This window comes from Phoca vitulina, unplaced genomic scaffold, assembly GCF_004348235.1.
Source record: "Phoca vitulina isolate PV1807 unplaced genomic scaffold, GSC_HSeal_1.0 scaffold1, whole genome shotgun sequence".
Classification (NCBI taxonomy): domain Eukaryota; kingdom Metazoa; phylum Chordata; class Mammalia; order Carnivora; family Phocidae; genus Phoca; species Phoca vitulina.
Window position 1 is genome coordinate 63,560,140 of NW_022589704.1, and position 18,308 is coordinate 63,578,447.

Consider the following 18,308-nt stretch of genomic DNA (forward strand, 5'->3'; position numbering starts at 1 on the left):
TATGGACTCTGAGAAACAAACTGAGGGTTCTAGAGGGGAGGGGGTTGGGGGGATGGGTTAGCCTGGTGATGGGTATTAAAGAGGGCACATACTGAATGGAGCACTGGGTGTTATACGCAAATAATGAATCATGGACCACTACATCAAAAACTAATGATGTAATGTATGGTGATTAACATAACATAATAAAAAAAAGTAAAAAAAAAAAGAGAGGTGATAAAAATAAAAATGCTTTTTGGACTAGAAAAGGTAGGGAAAGGAGAATAAAAAAACTATAGGTGGCCCTATTCCCTGAAGCTATGTTGGGATTGAAACTCTAGAGTTCAGTGACAGAAGCTCCCCCAAATATTTAGTAACTCTTGCACTGGTGACTCCTCCAAATCTACTCTAGAACTTGAGAAAAAAACAACCTTGGTGGTTTCCCTTCATTGAACTAGTTGGCTGCAGTAGGCAGAAATGTCAGGTGGGCAGATCTAGATAAAGAGAAGAGTTGGGAAAAGATGGCGGAGAAATTGACAACCTGAATAGACCAATAACCAGTAACGAGATTGAAGCAGTGATCAAAAACCTCCCAAAAAAACAAGAGTCCAGGGCCTGATGGATTCCCTGGGGAATTCTACCAAACACTTCAAAGAAGAAATAATACCTATTCTACTGAAGCTGTTTCAAAAAATAGAAACAGAAGGAAAGCTTCCAGACTCATTCTGTGAGGCCAGCATTATCTTGATTCCCCAAACCAGGCAAAGACCCCATCAAAAAGGAGAATTTCAGACCGATATTCCTGATGAATATGGATTCCAAAATCCTCAAGAAAATCCTAGCTAATAGGATCCAACAATACATTAAAAGGATCATCCACCATGACCAAGTGGGATTTATTCCTGGGATGCAAGGGTGGTTCAACATTCACAAATAAATCAATGTGATAGAACACATTAATAAGAGGAGGGAGAAGAACCATATCGTCCTCTCAGTTGATGCAGAAAAAGCATTTGACAAAATACAGCATCCTTTCCTGATTAAAACTCTTCAGAGTATAGGGATAGAGGGAACGTTCCTCAAGTTCATAAAATCCATCTATGAAAAACCCACAGCGAATATCATCCTCAATGGGGAAAAGCTGAGAGCCTTTCCCTTAAGATCAGGAACACGTCAGGGATGCCCACTCTCACCACTATTGTTCAACATAGTACTAGAAGTCCTAGCAACAGCAATCAGACAACAAAAAGAAATAAAACATATTCAATTGGCAAAGAAGAAGTCAAACTCTCTCTTTTCGCAGACGACATGATACTTTATGTTGAAAACCCAAAAGGCTCCACCCCCAAATTACTAGAACTCATATAGCAATTCAGTAATGTGGCAGGATACAAAATCAATGCACAGAGATCAGTTGCTTTCTTATACATTAACAATGCATCTGTAGAAAGAGAAATTAGAGAAACGATTCCATTTACAATAGCACCAAAACACATAAGATACCTCAGAATAAACCTAACCAAAGAGGTAAAGCATCTATATTCTAGGAACTACAGAACACTCATGAAAGAAATTGAAGAAGACATAAAAAGATGGAAAAACAGTCCATGCTCATGGATAGAAGAATAGACATTATTAAAATGTCTATGCTGCCCAGAGCAATCTATATCTCCAATGCCATCCTGATCAAAATTCCAATGACATTTTTCAAAGTGCTGGAACAAACAATCCTAAAATTTGTATGGAAACAGAAAAGACCCCGAATCGCCAAGGAAATGTTGATAAAGAAAAACAAAGCTGGGGGCATCACGTTGCCTGATTTCAAGCTATATTACAAAGCAGTGATCAGCAAGACAGCATGGTACTGGCACAAAAACAGACATATAGGCCAATGGAACAGAATAGAGAGCCTAGATATGGACCCTCAACTCTATGGTCAAATAATCTTCGACAAAGCAGGAAAAAATATGCAATGGAGAAAAGACAGTCTCTTCAATAAATGGTGCTGGGAAAATTGGACAGCCACATGCAGAAGAATGAAACTCGACCATTCTCTAACACCATATACAAAGTAAACTCAAAATGGATGAAAGACCTCAATGTGATACAGGAAACCATTAAAATCCTGGAGGAGAATATAGGCAGTAACCTCTTCGACATCGGCCACAGCAACTTCTTTCAAGATACATCTCCAAAGGCTAGTGAAACAAAAACAAAAATAAACTTTTGGGACTTCATCAAGATAAAAAGCTTCTGCACAGCAAAGGAAACAGTCAACGAAACAAAGAGGCAACCCACAGAATGGGAGAAGATATTTGCAAATGACACTACAGATAAAGGGCTGGTATCCAAGATCTATAAAGAACTTCTCAAACTCAACACCCAAAAAACAAATAATCAAGTCAAAAACTGGGCAGAAGACATGAACAGACACTTCTCCAAAGAAGACATACAAATGGCTAACAGACACATGAAAAAATGTTCATCAGCATTAGCCATCAGGGAAATTCAAATCAAAACCACATTAAGATACCACCTTACACCAGTTAGAATGGCAAAAATTGACAAGGCAAGAAGCAACAAATGTTGGAGAGGTTGTGGAGAAAGGGGAACCCTCTGTTGTTGGGAATACAAGCTGGAACAGCCACTCGGGAAAACAGTGTGGAGGAGCCTCAGAAAATTAAAAATAGAGCTACCCTATGACCCAGCAATTACACTACTGGGTATTTACCCCAAAGACACAGATGTAGTGAAAAGAAGGGCCATATGCACCCCAATGTTCATAGCAGCAATGTCCACAATAACCAAACTGTGGAAAGAGCTGAGATGCCCTTCAACAGATGAATGGATAAAGAAGATGTGGTCCATATATACAATGGAATATTACTCAGCCATCAGAAAGGATGAATACCCAACTTTTACATCAACATGGATGGGATTGGAGGAGATTATGCTAAATGAAGTAAGTCCAGCAGAGAAAGTCAATTATCATATGGTTTCACTTATTTGTGGAACATAATGAATAGCATGGAGGACATTAGGAGAAGGAAGGGAAAAATGAAGGGGGTGGGAATCGGAGGGAGAGATGAACCACGAGAGACTATGGACTCTGAGAAACAAACTGAGGGTTTTAGAGGGGCGGGGGGTGGGGGGATGGGTTAGCCTGGTGATGGGTATTAAGGAGGGCACATACTGCATGGAGCACTGGGTGTTATACGAAAACAATGAATCGTGGATCACTACATCAAAAACTAATGATGTATTGTATGATGACTAACATAACATAATGAAATAAAATTTAAAAAAAAAAAAAAGAGAAGGCCTGGGGCACCTGGGTGGCTCAGTGGGTTAAGGCTCTGACTCTTGGTTTCGGCTCCTGTCATATGATCTCATGGGTCATGATCTCATGGTTCCTGAGATCAGATGGAGGCCCCCCTCCCCCACCCCATGTTGGGCTCTGTGCTCAGTGCTCAGCAGGGAGTCTGTTTGAAGATTCTCTTCCTCTGCCCCTCCCCACTCTTGCCTGTGCTTGCTCTCTCTCTCACTCTTTCTTTCTCTCTTTCTCTAAATAAATAAATCTTTTAAAAAAGAGAGAGAGAGAAAGAAGGCCTGAGGTGGACATCTATCCTACCCAAACTTTCTTCAGCTCTCATAAGGTATGGAGGAAATAAAAGAAATTCTCAAGACCATGACAGAGGAACAAACGAGAGTCAAAAGTTGGGAATCGGTGAGCCTAGAATGTTACTCTAGCTTGAAGTGAGGGGATTCCATAGCCAAACAAAAGTTTGCAGGATGGGCAGCTCTAGCTAGGGATCAGGTGGAGGGCTCTAAATCACAGAGGACCACAAAATCAATAAAAGCCAGAGCCTAGGTGGTCAGTGTCAGAACTCTACAGTCCCACAGAACAACTTCCATGTTTTCAATGCCTACAGGACAAAAGTCAAATGACAACCAAGACTGCAGATGACAGAGAGGTAACCACAGATCAGACATCCTGATTCTAACACGATGTGTAAGAACTCAATAGGAAGAAGGTAGGGGGTAGAAAAATGTGGTAATAGAAAATCCTGAACTGAACCAAAAGTGAATGAGCTTGAGACAAGAGGGGACCAAGTTACCTTCCACTAGCAAGATTAGATTTTCTGCTACCAATCAAAAAAAAGGACCAGAGGGGTGACTTACACTTAGTAGTAGACAAATGAAAATTGTTTTTTTTTTCACACACTTGAATCTGTGACTTGTTACATTTCCTTCTCGGTCATATATATTCTTAAAACAAAGCTAATCCATATAAAATATATGCTTTCCTACAAATGCATAACAGTCCACATTTAATAATCAAATAATAATCAAGAGGTAGGAAAAGAGATTGTTCTGCAACTACTAGATGCCCAGTATTTGGCATAAAGCTTGACATAAAATACACATGAATGTTTTTTAATAAGTAACTGAAGAATAAGTTAATCATTGCCAATACACATCTGGATAATAATAATAAATGCTAACATTATTGAGCACTTAGTTCCTATGAAACTTTTGCCTATACCACTTTATTTAATCCTCACCCCTATCGTAATATCATTATTTTTATTTAACAGAGTAAGAAATTTTGGCTTATAGGTGGTTACATGATCTGCCCAAGTTCCTAGAGCTAGTAAGTAGCAGATCTGGGATTTAAAGGTATGCAATCTGAAATACTGCAATGCTGAATCTTAATTTAAAAAGTTGTTTTTGACTATTTGAAGCAATTTTGGAAAGTTGGCTCCACACTACCCTTTGCTTTTATTTGTTGTTTACAGTTTTAATTTTAGTGCTCTCACTTAACATCATAGCATTGTAATCTGGAGCAGGGACACTTATGGATCACCCGGTTCAGTCTCCTATTTAACAAATGATGGAATTGACTCATTCAAGGACATAGAGAAAACCAGTAGCTCTTCTTTTGGGAAAAACCCCTCTTGCTCTCCTCTTTTCCCTTGGATGTTTTCTTTTTTTCTCACCCATTTTAATAATTGTTAAAAAAGTTGGAAAGGTGAAGGGTAGTGTATTTAGGATTATAAAGGATTGGGAACATGAGATCAGTCAATGAACGCTGAAGTTAGAATTGGTAAAGCAAACCCCTCTGCATAAATACAGTACTATTAACAATATCTAAAGCTATGCTTTTGGGGTGCCTGGGTGGCTCAGTCGGTTAAATGTCTGCCTTTAGCTCAAGCCATGATCCGAGTTCTGGGATCCAGCTCCACATCCAGGCTCCCTGCTCAGCGGGGAGTCTGCTTCTCCCTCTCCCTCTGCCCCTCCCCCTGCTCCTTCTCTCTCTCTCTCTCTCAAATAAATAAACAAATATTTAAAATTAAAATAAAGCTATGCTTTTAAAGAGCTTGCTAAATCCATCCATTGTAAAGGAATTCTTTATAAAGGCATAAACCTTACTATCTCGGACCTCTAAGCTATTTTATTGCAAAGCAGATTTTCCTATTTGAAGATCTATTTTGTATATATTCTATTTTAATGCTCTGGGCCAAGTTGCATAATACCAAAATGTAAAAAAATATCAATTCTGTTTGAAACACTAAATAGACCTTCCATATGCCATTCACACACTGTATTTTCTAGTCTGTCATTCAAAATGTGTTTTTTTTTCGTTTACTTTTCAATCAGCTTACTGAAAAGGCATGGGTGGACAAATATATGTACTCAAAACTGATGATTCAGTGGACTGTGTATGAGGAGAAACAATATCTTTAAAATGTTGAATAGGGTTCACAACCATCCATTCTTTAAAACTATTAGACACCAAAGTACATTGACAAATGGGTCTAATAGTCTCTCTGCAGTGGTCACCCAGAAGAATTGGTAATGCATTCTATTATTTTGTTAGACATGCACTTCTAGTGACATTATAGTGCCCATAAAGTGGTCTGATAACTTACAATTGGGATAAAGCTAAAGTAGTACATTACAGACTTCATAAAAATGTTTCTCTGGAACGTACTCTCATATTATTATAGGATCTCACTGCATCATCCTTCCTTTCTTCTGTCTAATCATCTCATTTCATTTTTCTTATGATCCTTAAAGTGTTCTTGCAACTATTTTTCAGGTAAATACTGAGGTACCATTTTTGTATATGGTCAACCATTGCTTGGCCTGCAGCAACAAATGTGAAGTCAGGCCAAGGATGCGGGCACAACAGGGACAACCTCAGAGTAGTCCACATAACGTCAAAGATGTCATTTCATCCTGCACCTCTAGCTCTACTCGCTGACATGACTTTTTAAGCACCTTTAATTTATGTCCTTCTTTCCCTTTTTCCAAAAGGCTGAACTGTCAACCTCCTTCCCATGTATGGGGTTGAAATCAGCCCAACATTCAAAAGCACATATGCTCATAAGTGGGAGAAATCTTAAGCATAAAAAGCATTTGCCAGTGTCTTAGCTTTTGCTCCTCTTTTTGAGTTATGCATTAGGATTCTTTGATGAGTCCTAAAACTTGAATAATTAATGAAAACATGGATATGATCAAACAGTTTGAAAGTAATTGGCCAATCTGCTCCTTTTATCTTCTGCGACAGAATTATTTACAGAACCACAATACTTACTTAAGAGAGGCTTTCTGAAAATTCAGAAAAATGTCTTTTCTCTTTTTTTCTTTTCTTCACATTTGGTCATCTCCCTTTATCTTTTTTCTTTTTCTTCTTTGCCTCATCTTCCTTAATTTCCTCTTTTTTTCATAATTCCACTTCATCAATTAACATTAAATATGGATTATGGGTGATGAAATAAATTGCTCAACACTCCAAAAATTAAGGAAGCCATTATCTCGGTAAGAGTATACAAGTTGGAATTTCAAAATTTTGTTTTGAATGGGATATATATGTTTTTCAATGAGGGAGTGGATTTTTGCATAGAATATTTTATTAAGATATCACAACCCTAAAACAGTTCACAGAACTTCAGAACTGTCCGTACTATTCCCCCCTTAAAGGAAAAACCCAAAAAGCTGTCAAGGTTTAATAGGACAAGAAGGATCATGTTGTGTATCTTTCAACATCAGTTGCTTTTGTAAAGTTGCAGGCCCCAGAATTGAAATGTGACTTGAGGCCACAACCTTATGGGCAAGATACGATATTTTCTGAACTCCAGACCGTAAAAACAATACATGCTTATTATAACTATGTCCACTGACATTAGAAAAATGCTCAATACATTTAGCCGTCCTGACTCTAGTTGTGCCTCCTCAAGATAAATACCTAGAGCTGCTCATTTGAATTCTAAGCACTGTCCACAATAGAAGCGAGCCAACTGCATAAATGTCAGTATTCTTTCTGATATATTTACTATTATGAATTGTTAGGGGGTAAATTGTGTTCACCCAGAATTCATCTGTTCAAGTCCTAACTCCCAGTATTTCAGAATCTAATCTTATTGGGAAATAAGGTTGTTGTCCATGTACTTAGTTAAAAATGAGATCACACTGAAGTAAAGTAGGCCTTTAGTCCAAAATGACTGGTGATCTTATAAAATGGGGAAATTTGGACACAGACACACACACACAGGAAGAATACCATGTGAAGATGAAGGCAGAAATCAGGGTGATGCAGCAGAAGCCAAGGAACGAGAGACTGCCAGCAACCCCTAGAAGCTATAAGAGAGGCATGACCAGATTCTTCTTCACAACCTTCCAAAGGAACCAACTCCACCAACACTTTGATCTCAGGCTTTCTAGCCTCCAGAACCGAGACAATGAATTTCTGTTGTTTGAGCCACCCAATTTGTGGCTCACTTTGTTATGGCAGCCCTAGCAAATTAATACAGTTGTTAAATAAGAAGGTATTTAAAATCTGATGTGATATTTACAATGCATAGCATGTATATTTATTTGTGATTATGAGGAGATAAAATTTTCCATCATCCAGTAATTATATCTGAATTGGCAATTCAAAACTTTTAGAATCACTTCCGAATCACATTTATGTACTCCTTTGGAGAGCAAACCTCATAATGAATAATTCACATTTTAACATCTGGGTCAAAATCACATCAAATTCTAGGAGTCTACCAAACAGTGATCACAAGAACCTACAGTGTAGCTTCAAGAACTGATTAAAGTACTGTCGATGGCCATTTCAACTTGTGCCACATATTTTGTAGCTGAGATTACTGCAGGAGGAGATCCAGGTTTTAAACACAAGTTTGGGATCCTTATTTAAGAAAAGAAGACAAGATTACAAGCTAAAAATTAGATTCATATGGAATGAGCCCCTGTAAGTGATAGGTCCTGAAGCTTAGTCTGGATTCACTTCACCTGAAATCCACCTCTGCTGAAAAGACAATGACAACAGAGCCCAGAAACAATACAACCAGTTTCACAGAGATGAAGTGATGCTTATATCAACACAATTTTGCTAGCCTGTACCTGTGAAACAGAAGTAGAAACACAAGAGAAGGACAGACAATGATGCTGAAAGATACTACAAAGGTCCTAGACAGATCAATCCCATCTAATTTTGTCAGCATTTCTCTACAAGCAACTGTACTGTATAGACAATGAGTAAGACTGTGTCAATGAAAAGTCAGATCAATTAGCTGGTCACTTTGGCAGTCTAATGCTAGCAGTAAGTCAAAATAGTATTGAAGTATGAACCAACTGGCTGATTCGAAATTTTCCATATTCTAGTGGTGTATCCCATAGGCACAGCCTCTTAGAACACATCTCCATTCTGTTACATTCCCTTTCCTTCTGCGCAGTATTCAGTACCAAGCTTTTTACTATCAGCTCAAGAACCTGAGCTATAGCATGTGTTTGTGCCCCTTTCCATTGTGATTCCTCTGTCTGGTTATCCTCACTCTCTGTCTTCCCAGTAAATGTCTTCCTACCTTTCTGTGTCCCATGTAGTTTAGTCCTATACCTTAAAATAATAGGTTGAGCATCCATTTCTTTACATTACTCTCTATTACTCCTGGATAGTTATCTTCTTGAACCCATAAATGTGATACATAGTCAAAGAAGAGCCATACTTCTAAAAGTCTCCACCTTTCTCTCCTGTTTATTTTCCTCACATACAACAGCAACCTCTACTCATATTCCTTCTAAATTATCTCCAAACTTCTCATCCATTTATGGTTCACTCGGGACTTCTTTCTTCCTTCTCTGGATTTGTATAATCAAATAACTGATCAGCCAAAGACAGAACCTTTCTAGAACAGTGTGGGGAAAGAAAATTTTAAAAACACCCTTATCTCCAGGTGGAAGGGGAAGAATGGGGAACACTCTAGGTTGATTGATAATATATGTTCCTTCTTTTTTCAAAATTCAAATATTCTCAGAGACTCCAGGAAAACCTCCCTAATGACCCACTGCCCCCTCTCTATTTTTTTCTTAAAGATTTTATTTATTTATTTATTTATTTATTTATTTATTTATTTATTTGAGAGAGCACGAGCCAGGGGAACGGCATAGGGAGAAGGAGAGAAACTCAAGTTGACTCCGTGCTGAGTTTGGAGTGCCATGCAGGGCTCGATCCCACAACCTCAAGATCACAACCTAAGCCGAAATCAAGAGTTGGATGCTCAATCAAATGAGCCACCCAGGCGTACTACCCCCCCACACACTATTAATTCATTAATCCTCTTTCCTTTTTTCTTTTTTTCAAACCTCTGTATCTTTAACATACTGTACTTATGTTTAAGTCTATTTCTGCCAAAGAGTAAAAACTTCTTAAATCAGGGGCTCTAATATTCTCCATGCTTAGCACAGTGATAGGCACATAATACATTCTCAGGTAATGTTTATAAGAAAGTAAAATATCTTTACAGGTTATTCCCAGTGTGTTTATTCCTTGGGTCATGTTTCTTTACAACAGGATAACTGGAAATGTGGCATGCTATCTTTTAGAGTGACTGGCATATGCTAGTTATTCAATAAATGCTTATTGACTAAAAGAATGAATTACAAGATATGGGTGTGTGAATAATTAACCTCTGAAAATAGATTTTCTGGCCCTAAGTGGAACTCACTGCAGATTTCTGAACACAGAAAGTGCCTGACATAGTTTTCTTAATTATAGAAAATGACTTAACTATCCTTCATTTAGGAAGGACATTTAGACCTTAGCAATTTGTCGCAGAGAATTCCAAACAAATGGAAATACTAACATCACTGCAGGTAGTTTCCATTTTTCACGTTTCACTTAACATTTGACTGCTCTCTTCCTTTGATGCTACCAAAAAAGACTATATTTCAGTTATAAAAATCTAGAGTGAGGAAGAGCAAACAGTGGGCAGAGGGAGGAAGAAGGCAAAGGCTTTGAAATAAGAGGTGCTTGGAAAATTCAGAAAAGAGCAAGAATACTTGACTGTTCCCCAGAATACAGGGAGGGTTTGGTAGACAGGGGTAAATCTGTATAGGATCTTTCAGACTATGATAAGAGGTTTGAACTTTATTCTAAAGTTTAATGGGAAGTCACTGAAGGTTCAGCAGGGTGTGAGTCACCAAGCTGAATCAACTGGACCCAAGGGGTGGAGGCTACAGCGAGATTAACTTTTTTGGGAAACACTGGATTAGACCCATGAGTTGGAAGGGTGCTCAGATGGGTTAGAAAGGTCCAATATACTTGGGGGCAATGGTCTTTGGCAGAGATTCCTGTTCACTCACGTTAATTATCTTCCACCTCCACTCTTACTCCACACCCTCCCAAATGCACACACTGATTAGCAGGACTGAGTAACTGAAAAATGCGTATGTATGAATTCTGACTGGAAGTCCCATGGCAGCATCTTATCAGCATCAACACATAAAGATTGCCTAATTTGTATATCCTATAAAATCTACAGCCAGATGTGCAGGAATAGCAGAGTCAAATATGCACTAATTATATTTATACACTGAAAACATACTGAAACACACACTGAAACACTAAACACTCTGAAATTAGGTAGCTAGTATATAGCCAGTCATAGCAAGGAAATGAACACCAAAACCACTATGAGAACCAATTACAAAAAGGAGTTCCCTACCAAGGAGTATAGGGACGCTGAACTTTCATGGTCTCCTTGCACCTTCTCCTATTACAGTGGTTCATACCATCCCTCTGCTCTTCTAACAGCTGGCTGAAGGCTCTGGGCCTCTCTCTGAGAGCCCTCAAACTGGATCTTCACCACAGGCTTGCCCTAGATAGCCACCATTAAATAAAGACCATTGACAGCTTTATGGTGACTAACGAACCATGTAAGGCACCCACCAAGGGTTTAAAATACTATGAACTTTTACTCCTGCTTCAAAAAGAGTATGCATATATTAATAGCAACATTAATTCTAAATACACTGAGTAATACTACACTGGAAAGTCTTTTGTAGTACTGAATAATTCTGTAAGTGATTTGGAAAGACTACCTGTGGTCAGTTTCCACGTGACACCTTGAAACCATTTCACTGTAGGTGACACCCTGTAGTTTTGACAGTAATCTATCCAAACTCTGTATCAGCTGGGTTTCCCCAAAGCTCATTAGTTTCTGACAGGGCTGCCAAAATCTCAGTTTCTACATCTGCTCTCTTGAATCTTCAACTCCAAAACCCATCTTCCATTTTCAATGGGAGTAATTTAGAAGACGAGGTTTGATATATTGATTTTTTTCTTTCTCAGCTAACTTTGAAGGGATAAAACTATTCCATCTATGAAAGAATAATTTGTATATAGGGATATGTCTTCCCACCAAGTCTTAGTTCTATTTATGTGGCATAAATGAACCAAGTGTCGATTTTTACTTCCAAAATGCACAGATATTTAATATGTACTAATTAATTAGCAGGTCCTGTTCAGAAATAACAGTTCCCACAGGCTTTTTCAGGAAGGAAACCTAAACAAGAAAGGGTCTCTTCATTGTGTTTACCCAACATTCTGCTTATCTATTTTTAGCAGGATCAAGGAACTGAAACTACATTATAATGAATCTCTTCAATCAGCCTGCTCTGTCCTACCTATATAAAGGATAACAAAATATCAAGCCGCCAAAAGCCACAAAGCCTGTTTTCTATGTAGAATAATGAATCCTTAGGACAGAGGCTCTGAATGCTCCCTTACAATAGCTAAATGAAGTTGATCAAGCTATATGGAAAAGTAGGTATGTATTTTATTTTTAATTGTACATTTCCTCAATGCTTTTCAACGTTCTCTAAATAGAAATAAGCTCCTAGAAACTGGACTACTATATCTCACAAAGTAAAACCCAAAGACAGGTGAATATAATCTTATGCAATATGGTAAAGACTTCTACATGGGCTGATACTGTGTATTCAGTAGTGTAGGAGTGGACTGTAGACATTGTGCAGGGGAGGACAACCTCAACTCATAAAGTGAGTTACAATCCCTCTCCAGCTCCTTCTGTTTCCAACTGCGATTTAGATGCCAGCATTAAAAAAAAAAGAAAGAAAATGGAATACTTAATAACTTAATACTTAATATCCTATTAAGTATTATTTAAAATCCAAATCTTCACAACATTCTAATAAATTGCACTGGATTACAAATATACCTACATATTATTTACAATTTAAAATGAGGATGCTAAGACTAAAATCTATTTCTCAATAAAAGAAAAGGAAGATAGAACATATTCAGACTATTTCTACTTAATATTTAATTGTTAGAACCCAGAAAAATGAGTTTACCAATTTTCATTATTTCTTAGATTGATATGACAGAAGAAAATGATCAGTGGGTCCATTCTCAGGAATGACTACATCAGTGAACTTAGTGGACCTTCCTGGTATTATGAAACTAATGGTATCAAATAAATTCCCTTTGGGATAGAGCAGGAGTCAAATAGAGAGACACTGGGTTTGAAGTTAGATGTACTGCTGAGCCCTTCATTCTGAAACTCATGAATATACATCAGGATTATGGTTCAGAGGAAAGCTACTGTGATGGGAGTTTATTTTTGAAAGTGGACAAAATGAGTGTTCAGAAAAAAATAACAATTTAATTCTTGAGCACCAACACAACAAAGACAATCTTTTGTTGCAAATCTCACAGGAATAATTTTATATAATTTGCTATTAATAAGGAAAGAGAGAATACTTGACAATTTGCATAGATTTTGGAGATATCAAAGGCTAGTCACTTTTTAATGTTAACAATAGTTTTTCTTACATGGTATGAATTTTTAATGATCATACATATTAATTAAAATCATGTGTTGATATCTAAAAATATGAATGATAATTAGAATTGCTTTCCAGTCTAGTTTGATGTTTCTAGAAAGACAACTACAGTTTGACAGTGTGTTATCAAATTCTCTTATAGATAATATTTTCAACTATTTTATTTTACCATGATTACAAGTATCTATAGTGACTGAAGATGCATTTCATTAAGATTTAGAATGTGTTCTTATCATGGACACATTTGTTCACATGTATTGCTTAATGCTTAAGTATGTATATGTATTGGTTTAAACAGACTGAGTACGAAAGGAGAAAACCATTTTAATTCTAAACATGAATTCTCAAATTTCCATAGTTCAAATTTTGTTTTTTCCCCCCAAGATATTATTTATTTAATAAATACATACTAAATATGCAATAAATATATAACAAATATATATTAAATATAAATACTATTAATATTTATTTAATAAATATATACGAAATAAATACATATTAAATATTCAGGAACTATTAAAATATTTTAGAAGCATTAACTTATATAATCCTCAAAGCAATCCCCTAAGAGAGATAATATTATCCTTATTTCACAGATGAGAAACGGAAGCACAGAAAAGTCAGTTACCCAAAGTTACTGGCTAGCAAGTGGTAGATTTGGGCTTTTACACTTTGGTAGGCCGTCTCCTGAGTCTACAATTTTAACAATGTTACCATGCTGCTTCTCAGATACCTCTAAGTAGCTTGTCTTTCAGATTTGGCCTCTACAGTTCTCTTAGTTGTAGAAGGAGTGTTTCAGGCTATTTCAGGAATAGCAGCACCACACTCACTCTACATCTAAGAGAATTGGATCTCTTCATATCACCCCTTATTTTTTCTTCCAAACATGTAATCATTATTCTGACTTCTTACACCAGTGATTAGTTTAAATGTTCTTTTACTCTATGTATGGATTTATCATATCTAACATCTATCTCTTCATTTTTATTCCTATTTCAATGCATGAATACATCTATTCCAATATGTTAACATATCACATTAAAAAAAAAAATCATGCTCCTATTAATGGATATTTGGGTCATTTCCAAAAAATTTAGATGTAACAAATAATATTGATATGAATGTATGTTTCCTAGGGCTACTGTAACAAAGTGTCCCAAACTGGGTGGGGTAAACAGAAATTTATTATCACACAGTTTTGCAGGCCATCAGTAGGGCCATGCTCTCTGAAACCTGTAAGGGAATCCTTCCTTACCTCTTCCTAGCTTCTGGTGGTTTGTGGGCAATCTTTGGTGTTCCCTGGCTTGTAGATGCTTCACTCAGGTCACATGGCTGTCTTTTTGTGTGTATTCACATTGTCTTCCTCCTGTGCATGTCTGCCTCTGTGTCCAAATTTCCCCTTTTTATAAGAACACCAGACAGTCATATTGGATTGAGCCCACCATACTGACCTCACTTTAACTTGATTACCTGTGCAAAGACCCTATTTCCAAATAAAGTCACATTCTGAGGTATTGGGGTTAGGAGTTAACATTTCTTTTTTATGAGATATAATTCAACTCATAACAAAATTTTTGAACATGTCATATGTCTTTTGATAAATATGTCAAAATATATATATTTGGTGATTGTTTTTTTCAAATCCACCAGTGTTAAATAGAAACACATTTTTTAAAAAAATATTGGCTTTAGGTCCAGAGATCTTGCTAAATTCACTTACTAATCAAATAATTTTTCTGTAGAATCTTTTGTCCTATTTTCATATATAACCATTTTCAAATCTCTTCACATTCATTTCTTTACACTTCATTCACTGGACAGTTTCTGTAGTACAATATTGGACAGAAGTGTTTAGAGTGCTATCTTTGTCTTGTTCCTGATCTTATGTGGTAAATGTTAAGCATCTAATCACTAAATATAATATTGGAAATACTTTGTCAGACTGGGAAAATCTCATTACTAGTTTAACAGTTTTATTTTTTTAATTATGAAGAAATGATTTTTATCAAATTCCTTTTCTGTATTTATTGAGATGAACATTTTGCTTCTTTTTTATTTTGTAAATGTGGTAAGTTATATTGATTTAATTTAAAAATCTTGCATCATTGGAATAAACCCAACTTGATCATTTGCATTATCCTTTTTATATATTATGGAATTTGGTTTGCTAATATTTTGGGGTAAGAGTTTTTATATTTATAAGAAAGAATAGTTTGTAAATATCTTTTCTTGTAATGTCCCTGTCAGATTTTGATTAGATTTGATTATAAAACCATCTTAGAGTCTACACTCAAAAGCAATTTATATTGAAAATTATTTATCATAGGCTTAATTCCTTAAAATCTTTTTTTTTTTTTTTTTTTAAAGATTTTTTTTATTTATTTGACAGAGAGAGACACAGCGAGAGAGGGAACACAAGCAGGGGAGTGGGAGAGGGAGAAGCAGGCTTCCCGCAGAGCAGGGAGCCCGATGCGGGGCTCGATCCCAGGACTCTGGGATCATGACTTGAGCCGAAGGCAGACGCTTAACGACTGAGCCACCCAGGCGCCCCTTTTAAAATCTTTTTCTATAACATTATCGTCCTTCAACTTGTGAAAATCCGTAGTCCACAGAATTTTCCCAGATAGGCATCATTCCAGAAAGCTATGCTCTTCCACAATTTCATGGCCCTTGGATCCTCCACTGAACAAGAAATATTATCACTACCTGTCCCTCTCTACCCCTTTACTAATATTTTATATATCTTCCAAGCACTTATCACCAATTAACATAGTATATGTATATTTGTTTAGATGTTTATTAAATGTCTATTTTCCTCCACTGGATTTATAAATGCATGAAGTAGGTGTTTTGTTTACCCCAATGCCATAAACAGTGTCTAGCACAAACTAGACACTTAATATATATTTGTTGAACTAATGGATACATCATACTATATATTCTAGATTGTTTATTGTATCAAGTTTATACAATGTGTGCTGAACACACAATGTGTGTTTGTTTTTTTTCTAGTTGTGGAAAAAAAATAATTTTGACAAAGTACAAATGCTACACAAAATGGCATTTTGAGTTAAAAGCCAATTTATTAATCTCCTCATTATCTTTATCTTGGAATGGCCTTCTGCCCCCATCCTTTACAAGAACACAACACTGCCAGTCATACGTCATCATGTCAAAACTCTGGCTGACAGGACAAAACAAAGACTCACCAGCCATCAGCTTATAATATAGGGTTTATGAACATGCGGGAATAATAACAAAGAAATAAAGCAGTCTTCTGAGAATCTTAATGTGACATTTTTGTTCTTTACTATTTGCTCTGCTAGGTAATATTATAGCTCAACATGGTTGCCAAGGACTATAAGTTATCAAATGCAATGTCTGGGAGAGGCCCTATATTAACTAGTAAGCCAAGAGAATACCTGAGTTTCTGTACTTTTCTTTTTATTTTTTTCCCAGGAGAATAAAGCATAGTTGTAGAGTAGCTCAGATAAAGATACACAATATTAATGAGGCCTTGAGTGGGTCAGAGGGCTTTACTCCTTTCCTTGCTAAGCATGCCTCCCTTCCCTTCAATTCTGCCTTTTCATCTACAGAATGTGATTATTTCCTATCCCTATTGGTCATTAGATTGACTAAAGGGAACTGTAGATGAATTTGCATCCACCCAAAGACCTATTGCCACAGCACAGTGGTATCGTTTTTTTAATATAAAGAAACATGATAGTAGTTAATAATTATACAAATAAGATACATACCTGAGACCAAGTTAATAATTTAAAAAAAATTTTTAAAAACCATCCTACTTAAGATATTTATAAATAACATGCATATTTTAATATATGCTGCATATATCTATATGTGATTATAGATGTGACAAAAGGAAACAAAATTTATTGTTTCCTTTTTTGATATCTTAGCATCCTATTTCTTTTCTTAAAAACAAAACAAAACAACAAAAACCCCACAGTTCCTTGAACACATCAATGAAACTAGAGCCATAAGTAACATTTCCTTTGAGGAATTCATTGAAATACAAATCTTCCTTGACTTACAATGGGGTTGCATCCTGATAAACCCTTTGTAAAGCGAAAATGTCATAAGTCAAAATGCATATCGCTAGCCTGGGAAAAGATCAAAATTCAAAATACAGTTTCTATGGAATGTATATTATTTTTGCACTATCATAATGTCAAAAAATTGTAAGTCAAACCATATGAAGTTGGGGACTGTCTGTATTTCAGTCTGACTATAAGAGATGGGGTTGCATTGGGACGCCTGGGTGGCTCAGTCGGTTAAGCATCTGCCTTCGGCTCAGGTCATGATCCCAGAGTTCTGGGATCGAGTCCCGCATCGGGCTCCCTGCTCCGCGGGGAGCCTGCTTCTCCCTCTGCCTCTGTCTCTCTCTCTGTCTCTCATGAATAAATAAATAAAATCTTTAAAAAAAAAAAGAGATGGGGTTGCATTTATAGGAAGGTGAGGCTTTCTGAAGATCGCACGCTGAGGTGTGATTGAGAGCAACGTGTTTTCTTGACTTGAAGCAAAACCTATGACTGACTTTAGAAGCAGTGATGATTTCTGCAGGCAATCTCACTGAGCTTTTTTTTTCACAAAGGTCATTGTGAGAAAGGCCCTTGGAGATGGAAAGAAAGAACCTCAGTGAAGGGGGCGGGGGGGATATCCAGTTATATCTTCACTAAATTGTCCACTTTCCCTTTAGGTGATATGAAGTTATTGTTTAATCCCTTGCTGCTATTCTGTTTCACACTTTAATCTCAATTATTAGGCAATGTTTTAGGTAATTAAAAATAACGTATATTTGTTTTTCACAGTTCTTTTTGAAGTACATTTGAATAGACAGATCTTCGATCTTGTTATGAACACTTTATGCCACATTAAAAACACACACAAAGTTCAATGGACTTATTTCTTCTCTTAAATACTTTCCTCTTTCTTAATACTTAAATGTTTCTTAAATTCTTTTCTCTTAACATTCCAGGATAGAAAGAAAATCTTAAGTTCATACAAAGGACTAAAATAGAATAGTTAGTAGGTACCTCCTAAATAACTGTGGGAATATGTAGTCTGGAAAATACAAGGTGTCTATCTATGCTTAAAAGCCCCTCCCTTTGAAAAACTATTTGAATACTTTAAAATAGTATCTTATT

General features: G+C 36.5%; 1 protein-coding gene across 6 annotated transcripts in view; it reads right to left on the minus strand.

Moving 5' to 3' along the window:
• B3GALT1 (beta-1,3-galactosyltransferase 1) overlaps positions 1 to 18,308 on the minus strand; it is a 509,322-nt gene that overhangs the window by 343,168 nt on the left and 147,846 nt on the right. Inside the window, exon 1 of one of the 6 annotated variants that reach the window (XM_032408785.1) lies at positions 14,396 to 14,726. The exons of the other annotated variants lie outside the window; for them this stretch is intronic. The gene's annotated coding sequence lies outside the window, so the exon portion shown is untranslated. Of the gene's footprint in view, positions 1 to 14,395; positions 14,727 to 18,308 lie in introns of those variants that run through there. 6 annotated transcript variants of the gene reach the window in all.